This window comes from Belonocnema kinseyi, chromosome 10, assembly GCF_010883055.1.
Source record: "Belonocnema kinseyi isolate 2016_QV_RU_SX_M_011 chromosome 10, B_treatae_v1, whole genome shotgun sequence".
In the NCBI taxonomy this organism is placed as follows: Eukaryota; Metazoa; Arthropoda; class Insecta; order Hymenoptera; family Cynipidae; genus Belonocnema; species Belonocnema kinseyi.
Window position 1 is genome coordinate 67,224,292 of NC_046666.1, and position 24,080 is coordinate 67,248,371.

At 35.8% G+C, this 24,080-nt stretch overlaps 1 protein-coding gene across 8 annotated transcripts in view; it reads right to left on the reverse strand.

Moving 5' to 3' along the window:
* The window catches only part of LOC117182242 (F-box/LRR-repeat protein 4-like), a 62,216-nt gene that overhangs the window by 14,687 nt on the left and 23,449 nt on the right, over window positions 1-24,080 (reverse strand). For 5 of the 8 annotated variants that reach the window (XM_033375340.1, XM_033375341.1, XM_033375335.1 and 2 more), the window contains one exon: window positions 12,472-12,613. The exons of 2 other annotated variants lie outside the window; for them this stretch is intronic. The gene's annotated coding sequence lies outside the window, so the exon portion shown is untranslated. Of the gene's footprint in view, window positions 1-12,471; window positions 12,614-12,857; window positions 12,981-24,080 lie in introns of those variants that run through there. One more of the 8 variants, XM_033375339.1, reaches the window with a different exon arrangement.

The window sequence follows — 24,080 nt, forward strand, 5'->3', positions numbered from 1 at the left end:
AACAATGGGTCGGAAAGGTTATGGCCTCCGTATTTTGGGATGCACATGGCATAATATTCGTGGACTATCTTGAAAAAAGTAAAACCATAACCGGAGCATACTTTTCATCATTATTGGACCGATTGAAAATCGAAATCGCCGAGAAACGACCGAATTTGAAGAAGAAAAAACCGCTTTATCATCACGACAATGCGCCTGTTCATTCATGCTGAGTTGCACAAGCAAAATTGCATGAAATCGGCTTCGAATTGGTTCCTCAGCCACCGTATTCATCAGACCTGGCCTCCAGCGACTATTACTTGTTCCCTAACTTGAAGGGATGGCTCACCGGTAAGCGTTTTTACTCAGATGAGGAGCTCATAGCTGAAACTGAGGCGTATTTTGGACACCTTCCGCTCGAGTACTTTTCGGACGGTATCAAAAAGTTAGAAAATCGTTGGACTCGCTGTATCGACCTAAAAGGAGAGTATGTTGAAAAATAAAACCGACTTTGGCCAAAAAAAACGTCTCCGTGTTTCATTTTTCAGGGACTTATCAGACTGCCTAGTACGTTGAGATGGCCGACGTACTATTTTAGCCAATTACAAAAGACCCGTGTAGAAAATTATCGCTGAACTATTCGGGTCTAGGTTAGACCGTTCTGGCCGCTAATGTGGCGCTGTTGCGACGGTCAATATTATGATGCAGAGTCGAAGTGAAACTTTTGGTACTGAAAGGCTAGTCAGCACCCGCATAGGGCCTGAAAATACTGACTAGATGATGAGGAAAAAAATGCATTTCTTTTTACTTCATTTTTGATAATTTTAAACACCCTGGCTCGCACAGAAAAAACTGAAGTTAAATTTTGTTGCATGTAAAATTTCCAGCAGATACAGTTTACATGCTATTTGGCGAAAGAGTATCCTACGATGGAATAAAAGCTGTCGTCTGCTACGGCATCCTTAGCAGCAATGGGAAAACGGCAAAGTATGAGTGAATTCGAGCTATAAATCGGGACACCAGATTTAAAACAACTAAGAAAAAAGAAAAGTTAGAATTTGTTGCAGCTAAAACTTGCAAACGGTTAAAAATTAAACACATTTCGGCGAAAGTTTCACTGAGGTTAGGAGAATAATTCTGATCTCGTCTACAGCGTCACGATGAGGTGAGCAAATTTCGGTAACACATGTACAATCAACAACAGAAAATACGAAAAAAAAATTGTTCTTACTGATATATCACCTCCGAAATCAATTAGATTATTTAATACCATTTAGCAAAAAGCGCAAAAAGCAACTGACAGATGGAAATCCCCAGTTCTCTCCAATTTAATAAAGTTAAACGACGACAGATGATAGCACTGGGATCGCAATTCTTGCTACAACGCGCATAAAAATGGAGCGATTAAAAGGCGAAAGATTATCCAGGCACGGTTAAAAATTGGAAATTATCTTCAATTTATGTAAAGTTTATCCGGCAAAGTTAATTTTTGTTGCAGTGAATCTTTCGCCCGAAATCGATGTAAACTTTATCTTTCGTTTTTTCTGTGTCTTTTTGGAAATATACAAAAAAATATAGAAATTGTATTGGTCCTGACGGAATAGCAGGCGCCCGGTCGGGTCTAAAGAATGCCCTATAAGTAGACGCAAGTCTTTCCCGATAACTTTTTCCACGGGGAAGTTCAAAAATTGTTTAAGTGAAAGTAAAAAAATAGTGTCATTAGCGGAAAATTGTGTGAAACTGGTGTCTATTGAGTCATATTTTCAAAATATTCGCAAAATAGTGTGTGATCAAAAAAAGTGTAAAATACGAGTAGTGTCAATAATGTGGTGAGTCCGAGGCGTGAGAGTCACGAGGATAATCACCTTGGGATAAGGTGTTAATTACTCATTATAGAAATCATATAGAGGTCATCTGCAATATGTAAGTTCCATAGCATGGATGAAATTTCATTTCGCATAATATTCGTGAATACGATTTTCTCAACGCAGTGAACATGGAGCGCATGCTCCACGCGGGTGTGTACGGAGCTCGATCGTTGATATTAACAAGAGCATAAATTATCTTATTCAGTGCAAGCCCTTCATAATTCAGTAGCAAAATTAGCATAGGATCAATATTGCTTTTTCACATTGCCGCCGACAGAGCTTACTGAATACTACGTTAGCATTTATTATTTAACGGAAACAGTAAAATTATACTAAAATTTTCAATTTTTAAAATTAATTATACAGGGTTACTACACGAAATCCCAATTACAAAATTCTTTAACATTCCCTAACTTTCTTGTGACAAATTTTTTATTTTACCTGACCGACATAAATTTTCTTTCCAGGTATCAAAACAATCTTACACTTAGGTATTGCATTTTTTAAATAGAAGCTCAAATATGAACCAAATACTTGATTTTTTAACCGAAAAATCTGATCCACCATCCGTGGTGAGATAGGAAATATAAAAAGACGAGAATGAAGGTTAAGAGGAAGTACAAAAAGTGGAAAGAGGGGACAGCGAGAAGAAAAGAGTACGTAGAAATGAGAAAGAGGTTTAGATTGACGTGTAAGAATAAAGAACAGGAAAAGGAGAAAGACCTGGAAGAGGAATTGGGAAGTGTTAAGACTGAGCCACGCGTGGAAGATAATAGGTTTAGGAAGCACAGAGTTGGGATAAGCGAGAAAATTGGGAGTGAGGAGTGGAGGCAGTTTTTTTTAATCGTTTCAGATCTCAAATTCACAGAGGAGATATGATGCGAGTAGAAGAACGAGGGTGGCAGGCATGAAGGTGTTGCAGGACAAGGAGCTAGAGAAACAGGTAAGAAAGTTAAAAAGGTCAAAGGCAGCAGGGCTTGTCAGTAGAAAAATTACAGAGGGATTACGATAAGAATATGGCCTACATAGTATACGCGATGGTGTTGGCGGAGAGGTTGCGGAAGGATGTCGATAGGAGGGGTTAGAATTTGGGCACTCGCGTATGCAGATGACATAGTGTTACTGGCAAGAAGTGAGGAGGCTTTAAAGTATATGACGAAGAGATTGATTAGATATCTGGATAAGAATATGTGAGAGCTGGATGTGGAAAAGTAAAAGGTTATGGTGTTCAGGAAACGAGTTGGAAAGGATAAAGGAGAGGAGTGGAAGTAGAATGGAAAGGCGGTGCAGGAAGTGAAAGAGTTTGTCTACCTGTGCTTCATGCTTCGGAGAAAAGGGGTGTGGATGGTCGCATAAAAGAAGGAGAATGAAATTGTTTGGCTCACTAGTGATGAAAATGCCAGGAAAATGGCCTGGAGCGAGAGTAGACAGAAAAAGAAGAGAAAATGAGAGGATAAACTCTTAATTCTAATTATTGGTGGAATATCCCAAGTGAAAAAGTGCAGTATTCGTATGAGAAAGGAGAGAAAGGAAGTTAGGAGCTTCAACGTAGGATGAGGTGTGGGATCATGGAGGGAGGGTTTCAATAGGTTCTGGCTTCCTAGAGAAAAGAGAATCTGTCAATTGTGCTGGAAGGGGGATACAAGAGTGGAATACTGGTCAAAGGAAATGCGTGAGAGTGCAAAGGAGTGCGATAAGCACTGTGATATTAATGCAAGAAAGCGGGGATAACAGGGCGGTTGCATGGGTCAACGGGTTGTTGGGCGGGATGGAGAAGAAGAGGAGGAAGGAGTAATATGAAGATTGTAATAGGAGAGGAAGTAAATATAAGTGAAATAGTAAATATTGTAAATAACTAGCAGATAAGCCTTAGATAGTAACCACGGAGGTAGAGGTTAAAATGCGAGGCCAAGCGAAAGATAGGGACACGCGTGTGAGGCAAAGCGAAGAAGGATAAAAAATTTTGGAGCGAAAATTAAATTCCAACTCTGGAGCGGCTGCTATATCGACTACGATGGAGTCATAATGTCTGTCCGATGGAGTCAGAAGCTTGACTCCCTCCATGGGAGTTACAAACTCGCTCCCAATTACAGTCATAATCGATTGACTCCAACTCCTTCAGTTCCTTTTTTGACGCCAAAGAGGAGCGATCATGCGATTCACTCCAACGGGAGCGTGTGGTGACTCCAGCTAGCGCGGTGCAGTGTGATAGAAGTGGAGTGATGGTGGGTGGGGGTAGGGGTAGCAGGTAGTAGACAGTGCAGCATCGTTTTGGCGTACTTTTCCATTTTCATTCTAGTTTTCGTGGTAGTAGATGACGCGTCAAACAGTGAATTTGGAAAAGTGACAGTATTTTAGTGTTTTGTGATTGAACGAGTACATCATATTTCCTTATGGTAAGTGGCTTTTAATTCTTATTATTCAACTTATGGCCATGTGAAAGTCTAAAATAACAGAATTCACTTTTGAGATTTCATTTTAGAAATCATAAAAGCTGTTGCTCTTGACACTTTTGGGAGTCCCAAATCCGGACGCGGTCCGTATAAAAGACGTTTTAAAGAACATAAGATGTCTGTAAAGTGTAGGGCTATTTATTTACAAAGTGTAGAATATGCATCAATAATTGATTAAAAACTTCTTTCTTCAGGATTCTTTGAAAACTTCTGACGAATTAGCGGATTTCCTGCAGTCGAAGGGAGTCTACTTGGACGCCATCAATTCATTAAAAGGTTCGCTACTTATATTATTTATATTATTTATGTGTGTAAGATAATGCTTGCAGTTACCGAATCATTCGATTTAAAAATTTATAACTTAGTTGCATATTTTATACATATTGCATACTGCTAAGAAAATCCGTATTGGTTAGAAAATTAATTTTTTCATCTGCAAAACGAAGTACTGCATTTTTGTAATGTTTGTGACTGTTTGGTTGAAAATTAGCCTTTTTAGGACTAAAAGCCAAACATTTAATTTCAATTTTGTGTAAATTATTTAATTTGAGTCTTGTTCGTGGTTAAAAATCCAACTTATTGGTTAAAGATTCATCTTTTTTTCCAAAAATAAGCTATTGCAGTTACAGTTTCAAAAATTCAGTTGGAAATACATCTTTTTGTTTACGAATTAGTTGCGAATTAGTAACGGGTATGATTATTCTTTGCATTTAATAGTAGAATTTCCTAAAAATAGATGTATTTTCATATGAAATTATGAAACTTTAGCTGGGATAGTTAATTTTTAAACTGAAGAGGTGAAACTTTAACCAAGAAGATTGATTTTCAAGTACGGTCAATACTGAAATTCAATAAAATCACGAATTTCGAACAAAACAGTTAAAGTTCAAACTTGAATAGATCGAAATTCCACCAAACAGTTACATTTTCAAACAATGAAGATAATTCTTTGAGGAAAAATTAAATACTCAAATTTTCAGATAAAGAAATTAGTTACCAAGGGCAAAAACTGTCTTGTTTTTTAAAAATTGAAATATTCCATTTGAAAAATAATAATATTATTTAGTGTTTAATAACTTTGCTGTAGAGTGTTATACCGCTGTCCTAAAAATTAGTTTTTATTCTGGATTTAGTCCTATATTAAATAGATGCTTCTTAAAATTCTTTAAGCATATAGTTATACATATATAAGAATAATTTGTGACAGTACAATCTGATTTTTAAATATTTCGAACATTATTATTATTACACCATTAAGCCATTTCCCTTTCGGGGTAGGCGTGACTCACTCGGCAGGGGAAAGGAGTATTGTGTGGAAGGGATAGAGATTTTTCAGATTGATCCAGAATTCTCGTGCTATTTAAGTAAATAACACGTTCGTTCCGCAACACTGCTCCGACCCAGGTTGCTGATCAATCTCTCTAGCAATCACCCCAAGCGAAGAACCTCACGAAGCCGTTATGTAAGGTTCCCCACTTGGATCCATTAATAGCCAAGGTCTTTGTTTCAGGCGTCATTCACTATACTGACACTCTTTTTATTAACTATTTGCCGGCATACTTTCCTGTCCTGGCATACTTCTCTAGCTTCTTTTATATCCATGCATTTATTCATGCAGACTCTTGTGTTTCTGTGACTTCTTATGCCTCTTCTAACTAGGGTCTCATTCACACATTCTAACCATTCTTTCCGCAGTCTACCTGTGGGCACGCTGCCATTTACTTTACCTTGATACACTTGTTTCGTTAATCGTTCATTTGGCATTCTCTCAACATGTCCGAACCATCTTAACCGATTTCTTTCCCATGTTTCTACTAGCGTCTCTTCTGCATCACATTCTTTTAGAATTATCTCGTTACTTACTTTGTCCATTAGCGTTTTCCCGATTATTATGAGCATGAATCTCATGTCAATGAACATAAAAACTAATATATACTACTTTTTCAGGATGGGCATCAGCGAACCTACTAAGGATGTGTGAAGTGCCTTAATGTATCTCACTACTATCGCTTCTACTCAACAGTCTTGGAAGAGAGACATTGAACCAACGTTTCTGTTTAATCTCCATTGTTTTATTTTATAGATTTTTTCTGATTTTATTTATGTTTAATTAATAACTTCTTTATGATAATAATAATAATAATAATAATAATAATTGCTTTTACGTTTATACTGTTAAATTCGGCGATCTCTTATATAGTTAACGTTATATATATAAAAATTTGTCATAAGGACAACCGCAGGATTTCGCCGGGAGCGGGTGCTAATCTGAAAAATTGCACCCGCTTCCAGCGAAATCGCGGTAAAATTTCAGCCATAACCACGTCTCACAACCGTGAAATAGGTATATATATATATATATACATATACTGAATAAACAACAATTCAGAGGAATCAATGTTTTCATCCTTTTCATTTCATTCCTTTTAAAATAATTAAGTGAGTCCAGAAGGAGCGAAATTTAACTCCTTAATAAACTCAAAATTTCACTCCAATGATGTCAGCTAAATTATTATGTGAGCCCATTACGGACGAAATTTAACTCCTTAATGAACTCAAAATTCCGCTCCAATGACGTCAACTTTATGACTCCAACGGCTGGAGTCACGCAACTCACTCCCAGTTGAACATACACGATCGCTCCAATGGCGTCAGAATTCGTCCTCTTTGGAGTGATCCATCGCTCCATTTGGTGTGTCCAGCCGCTCCAAGTACGGGAGTATTTCAACTAAAAATGATTTTAATTTTAAAGCAAAAAAAGTCAAATTCAACCAACAGTTTTAAACCAAAAGACGGATTTTCAACCAAGACAATGTTTTTAGTGATTAAAGAAAACAATATCGTCAAAAATGTTTTTATTTTTTTCATTTTGAATTATTGTCATAATAAAAAGACGAATTTTCACAAAAAAATCTTTTTAAACAGAAAATATGCACTAGAAAAATAATCATTTTCAACCAAATAGTGGAAGTTACTACAAAAATAGTTGAATTTTCAATAAAAAATAATTACTGTTTAACAAAATAATCAAATTTTCAACCAAATAATACAAATTTTAACCACAAGATGAATTATTATTACTAATAAGAAAGATGAGATATAGATTGCAATTTTACAAGTGAGCTTGAGATTCAGGACGCGAAAGAATTTCAGTACCTCGGCTATATAAAGCAAATTCATAGACTGCAATCTTGGAAAAATTCTTCGTAGCTGAACAATTTCAAATATTTCTCTACTACTCGTGATAATTTCTTTTCTCCTCGCCAGGCGTAATCTTCAAGTGAAAGCTTTTTATTTCAATTTTAAGTCAAACGTTAAAGTTAGAAGATTACAATTGTTTTTTCAAATAAATAACCATGTCCCACACATTGTTTAGGGAAAGCCGGGCCTCCCAACTTATTTTTGAGAAGTAGAATGCACTGAATGCTTTTTTTCTAACTTTTATAGTTCAACTGTTTTGCCAACATAACTCCGAGGTATTTCTACGGATTTCAGCCATTTCAAGGTAAATGAAGGAATTTTAAAAACTTCGAAGGATTTAAAAGATTTTAAGTTATTTTAAAAGATTCTAAGAAATTAAAAAAATGTAAAAAAATATCGAATAATTTTATAAGATTTGCAAAGATTTCAAAGAATTTCACAATATTTTATAAATTTCATAGGATCGCAAATTATTTTGAAGGATTTTTGAGATGCAGTATTTCCAAACATTTGAAGCTCGAATTAAAGGTATTTCTAGAGAATTTTGGGAGATAAATGAAATGCAATAAAATCTCAAAGAATTGCAAGCGATTCGGTACATTTCAAAGGGATTTTAAGGTATTTCAAGGAATTTCACAAGATTTAAAGGATTTTATTTAATCTCCAAAGATTTCAAAGACTTTGAGAAATTTCAAAGATTCATATGGGTTTGCACGGCTTTCTTTTTAGAAAACTTTAATGAAAAAGTTTAATTTAATTTATGTTCAAACAATTTTAAATGCGGTTTCTACTTACTTTAATGGAGTTGTACCATTACATACTTCAAAATATTCCAAAACATTGATGGAGATTTATAAAATTTCAAGGAATGTCTAAGAAGTTTCTAGCATTTCCAGATATTTAAAGCGACTCTAACAAGTTTCACAAGATTTGAAATATACTAAAAGATTTAAAGCTATTTGAACATATTTAAAAAAATACCATCACATTTTCAAAAACTTCAAGGGATTTTAAAGATATTTGTTGGATTTCCAAAGATTTGAGGGGAATCGTAGAGAAATTTGGAAAATAAATAAATAGAAATGGAACTTCAAGGGATTTCAAGGAACTTCGAAAAATTTTAAAGATTTGACTGAATCTCTAAACTCTCGAAAGATTGGTTAATCCTGAAAAATGTGTTCTGAACCGGAAAAAACTGGAAATTGACGAGAAATTTGTATCTTTCACTGTGGCCGCCGCTCTGTAAGAATTTTGGACCAGAATATGATGGGAAATTTACAACACGGAGAAAAATTTCAGGAGATTAATTCACGGATGAGCGTGATTTCAGAGCTACAATTTTTAACTGCTTTGAAGTCTCGGACTTTATGAACTAAAAGCATAGAATTAGAGACCTGAGAGCAGAGGAGCGTAGCCTAACGCCTGAAACTTCGAGACCTATGCTTTAAAAGCAAGGGTTCCGAGATCTTAGTTCTCGAGCTGAAGCGTGATAAAATCAAGAAGCAGTTCCGTGGATTAATCTCCCAAAATTTCTATCCGCGCAGAAAAACTAAAACATAATTTGAGCTTCACACACTAATGCAAAAATTTCGATTGACCACCGTTTACAGCCATCTATAAAATGGTAAACATCGTTCTCTGTGAAGTTGAGTTAGTCATTTGTCATTGTAGTATATTCGAAGTCTATAAAGGGTAGACAATCTCAGGTTTTCTATTTTAATCTGGAAAAAAAAATATTATTCGATACACGAGGCCTCGCAGGCGAGCGCTCCCTGTGAGTGTGAAAGCCTTCGAGTTCATGCTCGGTCCTCGCACTCGCAGTGAGCAAACCGCCCATTTAACGTTTGAAAATCTAAGTATACTATTCCCGAATGTATCATTTATAAATAACCAGTTAAGGAAATAATCTCTCGACACACCCTTTTATCATTGAATCGCATAATTTACTAATAACAGTTTTACGCAGAACAAAAAAATTAATTTAAATTTATGGCCACAGATTTTTGGGATCTTTGTATGAATTCCTCGTGTTTTTCAGTATTTTTCAAGGTCCACAAAATTCCCGGCCAATTCCCGGATTTCCCAATTTGGTATGCATCCTGAACATCTTTAAGTTAAGAAAATAATCTTTTAAAACATAAACTCTTCTTTAAGACTTGAATGATTAGGGAAACATAAAATATTAGGGTTGGTAGAACAAGAATAATAAATAACGCATTATCAGTTTCAGTACTTGAAGCACGCAACGAGTGAGACCGATGTATGATTGTATAAGCTGCGTGTACTCTACACTGCACGCATTTTTATATGTGCACACTGCATAATTTCACTCACGTGCCTGGCTTTGACCAATCACGAGAGTGAGTACGTATTTTGCGGTAGACCGAGAGTCCTGTGACCGGTTGTGCTCAGCAAGGAACGCTGAGGTTAAAGCTGTTCAAGGCCAATGTATAAGTGTAGTCGAGTACAGAGAGTACAGCATGAACCAGAGGCCAATGGTTCTCGCTTACGTTACGAAGGTTTTAAGGATTTTTACACCATGCTGAAATCGAGTTAAAATAGAGTTTTCCCTCGTAGGGGGTTGAAATTTATTCTTTGGAAAAAGTTTCATCAGACATAATTCGCCAAATTGAACCGCGGCGTAAAATAAAGTTCTGAAATCACCCGTCAGGATCATCATAACGGGTTCCGGTTCACAGCACGCCCTACGGAAACTTGATTAAAGAATTTCCTAATATCCCGAGTTGAGCGTGTATGCTCACATGAGGGTAACTGCAAAATTCCGATGTCGATACTCCCCGACTTTTCACTGACTATAGTTTTTTATTTTTTCTAATCATTTTTCATTTGTATTTTAGGTATACAAACAACCTTAGACCTAGGAGATCAATAATGTGAATAAAAAAAATTAGTTTCAAGTTATTTTAAACACTTTTAGTGACAACAGTCACACAGCGTTTTATAAAGGGTCCATCCATAAATTACGTAGTGTTGTCCGAAAAAATTCAAATGATGAGATTCATTAGTTATAGCACTGAAATGTCTCTTTCTGGTATTGCGAACAAATAAAAAAATCCTACAAATTTCTAAAAATGGGGCAAATCGAACGAAAATCTTCAAATTTTTAATTTACAAATTTTTTTTGTATGGAAAAAAATTTGTTTTTCCAATTTTTTGTTACGAAAAGTGCAATTTTGTATATTTCTACCTAAAGAAACACTTTACAAATTCTTAATTTTCATACAAAAATTTTGTTCTATTTTTTACGGATCCTGTGTAAACGGATTAAGCGTGTAAAAAAGACTAATGTTTTAGAATCCATTAAAAATAGAAAAAATTGGTTTGAAATTTAAATATATGTACGTGTTTCCTTACTTTATTAAAAACAGCATTAAAAAAAGCATTTTTCATCAACTTCAGGTACAAATAAACAAATGTGAATTAATCGTCACTTTTTGAAATATATTACGAACATTTTCTTTCTTATTTTTGTCGAAGGAGGTTATTTACTATCACAAACTTCACACACAAAAAAGAATCGAACAAAAAAGTGTTTCGGTACACAAAAATTTAAATTTTCAAAATTTTCAAAGGACTTGTGCATTGATGAGAAATTTCTTGGAATAACAATTTTTGTGTAATGCCACAAAGAAACTTTTTAGTTATATTACTAATGAATCAAAGCCCTTTGATTTTTTTTGGTCCACCCTAGTGATGAATCTTTAAGAAATAAAATTAATTCTCAATGTAAAATATAATAATGTATATTTTTAACAAACATATTTTTATTTACAATCAAAATCAGTTTTATTAAATCAAATAATACGAATTTTTAACAAAATATATAAATTTTCAACTAAAATGATAAATATTCAACCAAAAAATCTATTTTTAACTAACTAATTGAATTTTCAACCTAAAAGATGACTTTTCATCTTAAAAAAAATTGTTTCACACAATAAAAAAGTTTTCAGCTAAAAAAGGTAAATTTTGAAGCGAAAATGGGATAATTAATTTTTTTTAGAAGAATAAATTTAGAAAAAAGAATACTCAACCAAAAAATACATTTTTAACAAAAAATAAAAAAATTAAATTTCTAGTAAAAATAAATTTTGAACCAAATAAATCTATTTTTAACCAAATAGTTGAATTCCCCAACGAAATTAATATTTAACGAAAAATACACAGTTAAGTTTTCAGTAAAAAAGTAAATATTCAACCAAAGAAGATGAAATTTCAACATAAAATGTAATGGCTGATATTTCAACTACACGAAATTTGAATGTTCAACCAAACAGTTGATTTTTCAACTAAGAAGATTAAGTTTCTATTAAAAAAGATCAATTTTCACAAAAAAATGGAATGTTATTTTATCAAAATAGTTCAATTTTCAACCAAAGAAATGAATTTTTAATCCAAAGAATGTTGTGTTTAATAATGGTGATTACTTTTCTACAAAAAGACGAATTTTTAACAACATTTTTGAATTTTCAACCAAGAAGATATAAATTTTATAATAAATATGGAATAGTTAAATTTTCAGTTAACAAAATAAAAGTTAAAAGAAAGGAATATTAAACCAAAGAAATTAATTTTGAAAGTAAGTTGGTTCACTTTCGACTAAATTGTTTAATTTTCAACAAAAAATACGAATTTTGATTTTAAAAATGTAGCATCTGATATTTCATTTTAAAAATATTTTTATTTTAAACCAAATGTTGTTGAATACAACCAGAAAATATGAATTATCAACAAAACAGTTGAATCCCCAACCAAAACAGATTAGTTGTCAATTAAACTTATAAATTCTCTAACTTTTCGTGACTTTCTGGAATTCCTTGACCTGTAGTAACCCTGTCACATTCAAATCGACAGACGCATAATCGAATTAAAGTATATAGTCGGTGGATAAAAAAAATAATGGAAAATCCTAAGCCGTTGAAAATAAGGTCTCAAAAAGTAATGTTTACCTTCGTAATGATCTTTTCTGCAATTTTACATATTCAATTCTCCATTTTTTAAGGAGAATATTCACCATAGAGACAGCATTCCTTTTCATGTCGAAGGAATTTTATGCCTTCAGACTGCGCGTCACTTGAGCCGCTTTACAAACTGAAATAAAATAAAAGTGAATCATTGGCTTATTTATTTAAATATAAGAAGACTAGTTCAGTTAATTTTACAGATTCATATATGCTTCTATTAGGGTATTGTACAAAATCATTGGGAATTTTGTTTTTGACATTTTCATGCTCTGCCCCCCCCCCCCCCCCCCCCCCCCAATTTATTCGTATCCAAAACAAATAAACGTGTTTTTTGTTTTATTTTTTAATTGATATGTATGGGTTCCGCTAACCTCATGAAGTTTGACGCACATTTCCCATAAGAAAAGAAGACGTTTTTGTGCATTTTGGACGAAATCGTCAATATTAGGCTTATCGACTTGTACCTAAATATTTCTCTTCACAATTATCCATAGAACATAAATCAAAAATTACTTTTTGACTATCGCCCTGAGTGAAAAATTAAGGTCACATGTTTTAAAAATTGTTTGAAGAATGCATTATTATTTATAACAATTTGTCAACTTTTCAGTCAGAGTAAGTTCAAAATTAATGCAAGTTACTGAATTATTCGCTTAAACAATTTATTCTTGTTTATAATCGTCTTCTCTTAGAGTAAATCTACATTAAAAAAATGATTCTCTGTAAAGTTTATGTATTATTTGTTCTTAATTAAGAAGCCAAAGAAAATTTGAAAATTTCGGAAACTTCCAGGTCTTCCAGGTAGGATAGATACCCTGATATATATACGACAGTATACATTCCATGACCTAATTGGGAGACTGCTTGAATGTACACAATAGGAATGCTACACCTAATAACGTGTCAAGTGTGAAGACTTGGGATGCTCGAAACCCAAGAGCATGCAAAATGTACGAGTACACAGTCTGTATATTCGTCTCCCTCATGTGCCAACTTCATCGGTTATGCTAAGGCCCATATGCATATTCAGGGCCGCGGCTGGTCGACCAGTCGTTGGGCAAATTAGACTATTTCGCTCGCTCTATTATTGAAGGGAACCTGCAGAGCTCCTGAACTGCTGCAGCACCGCGCACGTAATTCTAATATGCCACAGTTACGTTTGCAACTTCGCGACCTAGTGGCTTTCACCAAGTTCCAATTGAATCGCTACCTCAGAGACAGAGGGAGTATTTAGAAACCGCAATTATGCTACCAAGTATCTCTGATCAGTAAATGCGTCCTGAAAGTTTTAATCAGTTCTACTTCAATAATGGTTTAAATACAGCACTAAAATGACAGTTATTAAAATTTTAGCTAAATTTCCGTTTTCAATCAACTAAATTTGTTTTTCAAATTTGGCAATTTCAGAGGGAGAAAAATGGATAGTTAGCCTGACTATCTGGAGTATAAAACTAACTGTATGGGAGTTATAACTGTAAGACAGCCCTCTATATAGTGGAACTTAATATTCACAGAATTTAAAAAACAAGGGCTCAGCTTCACAATCTTAGAGTGTAAGCTTGACGATCCTGGAGTGTAATCCTGAGTACCCCAGGTAAAGTTTGCTTGATCATCTTGGAGTGTTCATAACTGTCGTCGTTCTCTATCTACATATATTCGTGAGAATAAGAGAGGCGAGAGACTGAAATTTAAATAAGGGGCCAACCATGTATTACGTAATAATCATGGGGGGGGGGTCATGTGTATTATTAAGAATGATTACATGGGGGAGGGGATATTGTTTGAGTGATAACGTAATCATATATTTAAGTTACAGTAAATTAATGTTTTTATAACATTGTGTGATTTTTAATATAATTGATTATATAATGCTTTAGTCAAATTTCGAAATTATCTTCTGAATTTCAACATCGAACGGAGGCAAGATTGTTATTTTATAGGTCTAAAGATGATTACGTAAAAAAGGGGGGAGGGGTCAACAATGGGTGAAAAATTGATTTCGGAATATATGGATGGCCCCTAATTAAATATTTTTTATTATTTTCGACAAGTTAGATGCATGACAAATATTTCAAAACATATAATTACTTGAATTCAAGCAGACTAACAGTCCACTGATTACTCCAAAGTGGGGTAAGCTTTCCGTGGAGGAATTAACTGGATATATATGCAATTCGACGCAGAAAGTTTACCCCAGTTTGTAGTACCCATCTGGTGTTTACCCTGCTTGACAAATCACTTGCAATATTTCATACACTAAGTATTTTCCGTTTTAAAATTTAAATTAAATTATATTAATAAAAATTAAAGATAAAGGAATCTGTATTATCACCAAAGATAGTTACCATCGATCATTGTAGATATCTTTTTCATCACCGTGAAAATATAAATCAACCTATCAATCAAGTTAATTCTTCAAATAACAGAAATTATTTAACGTCATTTTTAGACTAGATGGAATATAAATTAAATTGTTTTTTTAATTAAATTTTTTCTTAAAAAATATATCCTTTCGTCGCTCCACTGGGAATCGAGCCACAGAACTTCCGATTGCCGATCGGGTGCTTTCCCATTAATCTATTAGAGAGATCGAAAGAAGAATCTTTTTTTCAGAAATATACGATATCTCAAGCCAAGTGCTACATTTATGATACGAGTAACTGTAAAGGAATCTGTGTTATCATCAGAGATAGTTACCATCGCTCAGTGTAGATATGTTTTTCACCACCGTGCAATTAGAAATCAACCCATCGATCAAATTAACTCTTCGAATAACAGAAATAATTTTTTTTAATACATTTTGTTCTGAAAAAAGATCTACTCTCGTCGCTTCACTGGAAATCGAACTAGGAATATTGCTAAAAAAATTCTTCTTTCGATCTTTCTAATAGCTTAAGTGGAGCGTCAAAAGCAAATCTTTTTTCAGAAATAATTTAATTTAAAATTAATTAAATAAAAAAATATTTAATTCAAACAAGTCTGAAAACTTGTGGATATTCACGCAGACTCTAAACTTATGGTGAACCTGACTATTAAGAAAGATTATGGTTGGTACTATCTAGATTCTTGAAGATCAAATTGGCCATTTATATTTGGAAACTCTAAGTTTGACTATCCATTTCTATCCGTATAGATCCTAGGTCATGAAGTTTAAAGTCTATTCATGGTACATACGGGAGAAGAAAGAGCCTCTGTATGCAACTAGGGGTTTCCAATGGAAACCAGTACGCGACTGCTTACTTCCGGACTGGTTTCGAGTCAAAGGGAAAGATCCATTCCATCCTTTTTGAGCTAATTCGAAAGCCATTTGGCGCCCGGAGACATTCATTACCAAACACCATATATCTCCACCCTCGCTACTAATTAGGCATTATATAAGCAACGATTGTGAATGAGATAATCGCTCTCAGGAAAAAGCATGATGAAAATTTAAAACAACGAAAAGTAAAGAGAATGAAACATTGTTTGCTATCTATAATTGAAATGCATACCGTTTTCTTTTCATATTTAATTTCTTGTACCTATAGGTATTATTAATTATTTTACCACTTTCGAATAATTGCCATAAGTTCTCAGGCATATTTCTTATTTAATTAAATGCCTGTAGTTGGTATTTTATGCCATTTTTCAGGAAATTCTCCTAAAGGCGACATTGTCTCTTACACCTCGAAATCATGAAGCTACATATATACGTATCTCAGACGACGATCTGCAGGAAGGTAAGCGCCAACAAGGCAGTATACCTCTCTCGCTACTTACTCGGCTTTAACCTCCAGCGCTAAATAAAGTCGTGGGACGTTTAATTTACATACATTTACCGAGGAGTTGATCTAAACCCTGTCTCTCTTAATCTTTATGACAGCACCCAAGCTCCTTCATTCAACTATGCTCGCCTTTCAGTCTACTTATTTTGTAGTTATGTAGATTTACACTTTTCGTTCCCTTCCTTTTTAATTATTTGCTACAAGAAATTGACGAAAATATGTCTTTTTAACAAAATACTGGAACTACGGTGATTTTCACCCTACAAAAATGAATTTTCAACCAAACAGTCAAATATTCAGACAAAAAAAATGAAACTTCAACCAAACCGAGTTCAATTGTCAACGATGGAGGTAAATTGGTGATGGAAAGCTGGAAAGATATAATACACTTGTGCCAACGCTTTTTCCAATCATCGAAGCACTTCTGATAATCATTTTGTGATATAGCCTTGAGTTCTTTCAGCGATGCAGTTTTCATCTCCTCAATCGTTGAAAATCGATGTCCTTTCATGGGTCTCTTCAGTTTTGGGAAGAGAAAAAAGTCACTAGGGGCCAAATCCGGTGAATATCATTATTGACTTCATTCAACATCTCCTGAGCGATGGTCATGCGATGGATCTTTTGATCAAAATTAAGCAATTTTGGAACAAATTTTGCTGACACACGTCTCATGCCCAAAACGCTCGAAAAGATAGCATTGGCATGAGCCAACCGATATGCCAACATCTTCAGCAACTTCTCTGATGGTAATTCGGCGATTTTTCAACAGCATTTCTTCCACTGCTTGAACGTTTTCATCTGTTGTTGACGTGCTGGGACGTTCAAGGCGAGGTTCGTCTCCGACATCCTCTCGGCCTTCTTGGAATAGCTTGTACCACTTATACACATTCTTCTTACTCAGAGCAGACTCACCGTATGCAACATTTAAGACTGCACAGTTTAGACTATTCTATATGTGCACGTGCACAGTTGGGATTATCCTATCTGTGCACATCAAAATGTCGACGAGCACAGTTAGGAGTGTCCCACCTGTGCTCATCGAAATTTAGACGTGAACATATGAACCGTTGCACAGTTGTACCTGTGTCTTCAAACTACAAAGATGAATTCTCAACCAAAAGAATTATCAACGAAGAATACGAATTTTTAAAAAAATACATGAATTTATAAAAAGTTCACCTTTAAATTAAAAGAGATAAATTTTCAACCACAAATAAAAATTTATTACTTTAGTATTTTTATTCAACTTTTACTCGGGTAAACCCGGTTATACATCATAGCCACGGACAAAGTCAAGTGACTAATGAGATTATAATGTTATAAGTTAATTCAAATAATTTAACACGATGGTTGAAACCTCCTGCGATGATGTTGTAGGTATACAATTACGAGCGGCCACGAGCGTTGGAGTTGACAACAGTCACCTCTGGATGCTTTCTTAGCGCTACCATCTGCCACTCCACGGGTTTTTAGTCACTCGCTTCATGATGATCAAGAATGTTTCATACAATGCGACAGGTGTTTAATAAAACCGCCTTCTGAGCTGTCGCCAATACCCTACTGACTCCTAAATGTTCAAAATGTTCAGTGCATCTTCCGTGCACATTGCCTGTAGCCGAAATTACAATGGGATGAATAGATTCATGATTCACATTCCTCCATCTGGCATTTACTTCATGTCTTAACTCGCTATACTTGTAGATCTTGGTTGTATAGGTTGACTGCGAATTTCGGTTTAGCGGACATGCAATGTCGATGATGTAGACGCTGCCACCTTTTTTTCTCGCATCATGATGTCAGATCGATTGGCCCGCATGTAATGATCCGTTTGGATAGTAACATCCCAATACAAGATGTAATCTTCGCTTTCTAAAACGGAGAATGGAATGTATCTATTGAAAGGCATCCATTCTTTTAAGAGTCCTAGGTTTAGGTCAAGTTGTTGATGTGTAATGCCCGCTACATCATTATGTCTGTGCATATATTCTCTCTGAGCCATTACGCGACAACCATCAATAATGCGCTCGATGGATTCGTTGGTATCTCTACATAATCGGCACCGCTCAACCACGTCTTGATATAATTCCTGGTGCTGACTTACCTTGTCATGTATTGCAATGACGAATCCTTCCGCCTCTGGATACAAAACACCCTTTCTTAGCCAAATATTAGATGCCTCACTATCCACTTCATTTTCATGTAACGCGTTGGGGTGCTCGCCATGGATGGCTTTCAGCCTCCATTGTATTTCTAATTCCTCTACGGTTTGTGCCCTGATATTTAAGGCCTCATCTGAGGACAAATTGAAGGGCGTGTAGTCAAGATCTGCTTGACAGATGGTACTGTGAAGCGCAAACTTTCGTTTGCTGTTAAAATAGTCGCGCAACTGTATAACTTATGACTCACACAGGTTAGGCTTGTCTTAACTATCGTATGTTGAATACCCTTAGATTCAATAATACCTAGATATTTATATGAATCGCCTGCAGCCATTGCCTCGATACCATTTTCGAACTCGTTCTCTAACTCTGCGGTCCTAATTCCCCTCTGATTAAATGCACTATTCTACATTTATCTAGTCCGAACTCCACGTGGATATCATTAGAAAACTGCTGTGTGACATCGATCACTTTTTGCAGTTTCTGAGCTGAATTAGCGTACATCTTCAGGTCATCCATGTAAAGAAGATGGGTCACTTGATGACCATCCTCATTATCATAAATTCTGAATCCATGAGACACGCTCTTTAGTGTTTTTGCTTAATGGAATCAACGATAAACAGAACCATAGTGCGCTGAAGGAGTCTCCTTGAAATATACCCGTTGTAAAGCATATTGATCTAGTTATCCTTGGCTGTCCATGATCAAAATACTTGATTCTTTACCCCAGAGCCTCACCGCACGGCTTAGAAAGTCAATAATGCGTGGGCAGATTTTTTAAAGTTTTAAGACTTCAAGCAAATAGTCATCCGGCATGGAAGTAAACGCTTGCTTGTAGTCAATGTATGCCATGTGTAAGTTGCTTTGATGCTTAGAAGCTTGAGTCATGACAACAGCGTCTATAGTGACTAGATCTTTCCAGCCTCGTGAGTTTTTACAACATCCTTTTTGTTCTTCTGTAAGAATGTCATTCTCGTCGCAATGAGAATATACCTTATCTGCAATGATAGCTGTAAGACATTTATAAATTGTTGGAAGGCAGGCTATCGGTCGAAAGTCCGATGGATTTTGAGCGTCTGGTTTTTTTGGTACATAAAAGCATAAAAGCATAAAACCTGGCATCAGATTTGGGTATTCAATGATCTTCTGAAAACACCTTGCCAACGCAAGATGCACACTCGTCAGGTACTTGTACCAGAAGTTGTGCACCATGTCCGGACCTGGAGCTTTCCAATTACTTTCCCTTTTCAAGACCGCTGAAATATCTAAAGCTATGATATTTTTCAGATGCATTTCAGAGCTATTGCTTGCCCTTGCTTCTTCCAGTTTGAACCACGCAGTGTCCTAATTGCATCTGTTCATTGTTCCCCAAACATCCGACCAGTAGTTAGTCATATATTCCAATTGAGGGATTTCGGTGCCTTGGTGGTTATTTGGCTTTACTCTTAGTTCACGATAGAACCTTCTTTCATCTGTCTGAAGGTATTGATTTTGTTGCCGTTGTGCATTACTCTTCTTGTACCGACGCAGTCCGGCAGTAAATACATCAAGTCTCTGTCGTTGAGAGTCTAAAATTTCATCCATTATTGCTGATGTTAATGTCTCGATGTGCCGAGGGTGGATGATTTTAGTCACATGGTTCATTAGCTTTCTGGTTCTATTTCCTTTTTTATATTGAGTTAATCAACCTAATTTGCACCTAACTTTGTTGACATCCATATACAACCTGATCTTCCATGGTGGATCTCCATCCCTTGCTGGGACAAAAGCTACATTTGAAGGCCTAGTTTTCCGGCCCAACGTTCTAACGGTTGCCACAGCTGCACAGTATACAAGAGTTTGCACCTCTAACGCAGTTTGTGCTACGTTCAAATACGTAGGTAAAACCTTTCTGTCGAGATGTGCTATTAGAGCACTCAGATCATTTGTGATGTTCATTTTGGGTAGAGAATGCCTTAGTGTTGGTTCTACATATCTGAACTCTACTAAAGCATGACCAAAATTCCTTACCATGTGCTGCAGTTTTTCTGAGATTTCCCTATCCACATCATCGTTAGTAATATCCGGATGTGGTTCTAATGGATACAGTGCACGATGTTCATTATCCCTAACACCTATGCCTTTAGCATCGATCAAGTCTTCGTTATTCACATCTTCCAAGGCGAGCTCATCAATAGGAAGCTGCCGTTCCACTTCCATTTTGATAGCAGCTATTTCAACAGCCGAAAGCAGTCTGTTCACAGATTTTGAGCATTTTTGATCTACCAGATTCTGCTCATTTATTTGTGTGGCTAGCTCTGGGTCACTTCTTCGTCGCTTTTTTGGTTGCTGAACCTCTGATTCTGCCTGTGGTTGTATAAGTTCATCCACCTCTGGAGGTTGTGGTGGTGTTGGATCATCAATAGGTTGAGGAAGAACAACAATTGCTCCTGCTTGACCGTTTGACACACCTTTCTCTAATTGATGTTCATTGCCGTCATTTTTCCACGCGAAATCAACCTGTTGTTTAATCTTCATTGCTCGGTCTTGTGTAACATGTAGCTTAGTCCTGATGTCCTTCACCTTAGCGATAAGATCTCCTAGTGCGACTTTTTGTATATTAGACTACTTTGCAGCAAATTTTCTTCTTAAATTGTATCCTTTTTCCATTTTCGATTCAAACTTCGCACTTTCGTAATAGAGACCCACCAATTCCTTTTTAATTGTGGTATCCCAATTGATGCTCTCCCACGGTATTTCTGTCGAGGTGGACGGCTGCAAATAGCTAGAACTAGCCAAAGCATCCTCAGCAGGCACAGTTGATGTTCCACTGCTTACCGTTTGTCGCAGATGTTCTTGCTGGCTATCTGTTTGATTAGTAAGATATGCCTGACCATCTCGCAGCTTACCATCGCCACCGTCGCCACCGGCTCCAGGGGCGCCCCGACGATCCTCGGGAAGCGATAACCATTTCAAAATCTTTAATATATTCTCCACTTTTTATTGATGGGTTTTGGTGTTCTACTTAGTCCCTCACCTCTTCGTTATCAGCCTACTTGGCATGGGAAACCCTGTCAGTAGCAATGCTACCGCCAATAATGCCGTCAAAGTCATGAGAGACGAGCTCAAGCCCTACCGCGACATCAATGCGTCAATCTTAGTAAAAACATTTCTGTGTTGAAATATTGTCACAGGCTTATACTGTCCAACATATCGAAGGCATTTTTCGTTAGGGTTGGATTTTTATTTAATCATTTTGCACGGGGCTGTCCCGGTATATATCATCAGTCACAGACGCATTTTGATAATGCAATCAAGTGATCTGATGAGAGCAGTCAGCCCAGAAATATTGGACAAAGCCTGGTTTTTACCCCATCATTGACGGACTGGGTTGCAGTCAAGTACACGATGAGGGGACCTACAGCTTAAGGTGGGTTCCGGACCACCAGAACCTCGGTAAAGGTACAATGAAAAATTTCCAGAGGTACCGGCTCAGGGCAAGAACCCCGGACCTCTGAGGTAAAGTTCGACTCACTCGGTGGGGAAAGGAGTAATGCGAGGGAAAGATATAAAGTTTTTAGATTGATCCAGAATTCTCGTGTTATTTATTTAAATAACACGTTCGTTCCGCAACACTGCTCCAACCCAGCTTGCTGATCAATCTCTCTAGCAATCACCCCAAGTGAAGATCCTCACAAAGACGTTATGTGAGATTACCCACTTGGGTCCATTAGTGTCCAAGATCTTTTGTTTCAGGGGTCATTCACTCTACTGACACTCTTTTTATTAACTATTTGCCGCCATACTTTTCTGTCCTGGCATACTTCTCTAGCTTCTTTTATGTTCATGCATTTTTATGCACGTCCATGTGACTATTAGCTTCTCTTCTGCACCACATTCTTTGAGAATTGGCTCGTTACTCACTTTGTCCATCAGAGTTTTCCCGCATACTATATTATGCGCAAGAATCTCATGTCAATTGCATCAATTTTATTCTTATCTGTTTCTTGATAGGTCCATGTCTCACTACCGTATAGTACAATCGGTACAAATATAGAGTTATGTACTGCCATTTTAGCTTCATTTGATATATTTTTACTTCTGATGAGGGGCCTTGCTCTACCAATAACCTTCTTACCATCGTTTATGCGTGTATCTAATTTCTCATATATCTTTCCGTCCCTAGTAAATAAGCTACCAAGATATACGAACTTATCAACTTGTTCAATTCTCTCATCATTTAATAAAATATTGCATAGTGTTTTCTCACCCTTTCCTTCGAACACGATAGTTTTTGTTTTATTTACGTTAATTTCGAGGCCAATGTCCTTTATGCTTGCATTCAGTTTATTCAACATTCTTTGCAAGTCTTTGATTGACTCTGCCATAACACTCGTTTTGCTACCCGTATATATTGCTTTTATAGCTTATAGGAGCCATCCATTGACTCTATATTCTTTTAGGACTTCCCAAAGTTTACTTCTATCTACCTTGTCAAAAGCTTTTTCTAGGTCAACTAATGCACAGAAAACTTTTTTTCCTACTCACAAACTTTTTTCTGTGATTTGCCTTAAACTAAATATTTGATCCGTATATGACCTTCCTGGCATAAACCCACTTTGGACTTCCCAAATCTTTTCTTCTGTTATTTGCATTATCCTGTATGAATAAGTATTTTTGAGTATATTTTATTCATGGTACTTAATAAGCTAATCCCTCTGTAATTATTGCAGACACTTTTATCTCCTTTTCTTTTATATATTGGTACGATAATCGCTTTTTCCAATCGTCTGGGACGTCTCCCATCTCGAAACATAAATTGATCAATTCGTACAGTTTGTGTGGTATGTACTCGCCACAGTGTTTAAGTATTTCAGCGTTAATGCTGTCTAACCCGGCAGCCTTACCGTTTTTTCAAGTTCTTAAATATATCCCTTCCCGAGTCGAAATTTAGGCCCTAATTAGAAGCTGTTATCTCCTATCTCCGTAGGGGCTGAAGGCTGTAAAGTATAGGTTCTAAATAAACAGCGATTTCAATGTAATTTAGACACTACTTTGACACTAAACGAGTCTGAAATCGGCCATTTTTCCACGTTTAGCGTCAAAGTAGGGTCTGTATTTAAGAAATTAGACCCTCTTATAAAGCCCAAACTACTACTGTAGAACTTGTGGCATCAAAATATGTTCTCTATAATCTCTCACCAATATGGATGAATAAAAATAAGTTTGTTTATTTATCAGAGAAAATAAAATAATATCTGTGATAAAAACATTAAGGATATTTGCAGTTATTTTTTAGACATATTATTAATCGAAGTTTTTGATAATGAGGCTAAAGCATAGTGCACTGAAAAATCTGCAAATACTAAGAACTGAACCCGAGATCGCACGCATGCACTAAGTATTTACCAAACGCCTAAATCCCTAACCAATTCAGCTAATGGAACGCGTTAGGATGTCTTCGATAAAAATCATTAGCACGTGCCCAATAGTTCAAGGTTCAAAATCTTTTGATATCCAAAACAATTAATTGAATAATTCTTTTTTTTAACTTTCAGTATCGCTAAATATTTGAAACAATTTTTGAAGAGTATCAGGTGTATACATATGAAACCGGTATTTTTTCAAGAAAAAAACACATTTATTTCAAGAGAATGATAACAAATATTTTATTCAAAGTATGCGCCCTCGC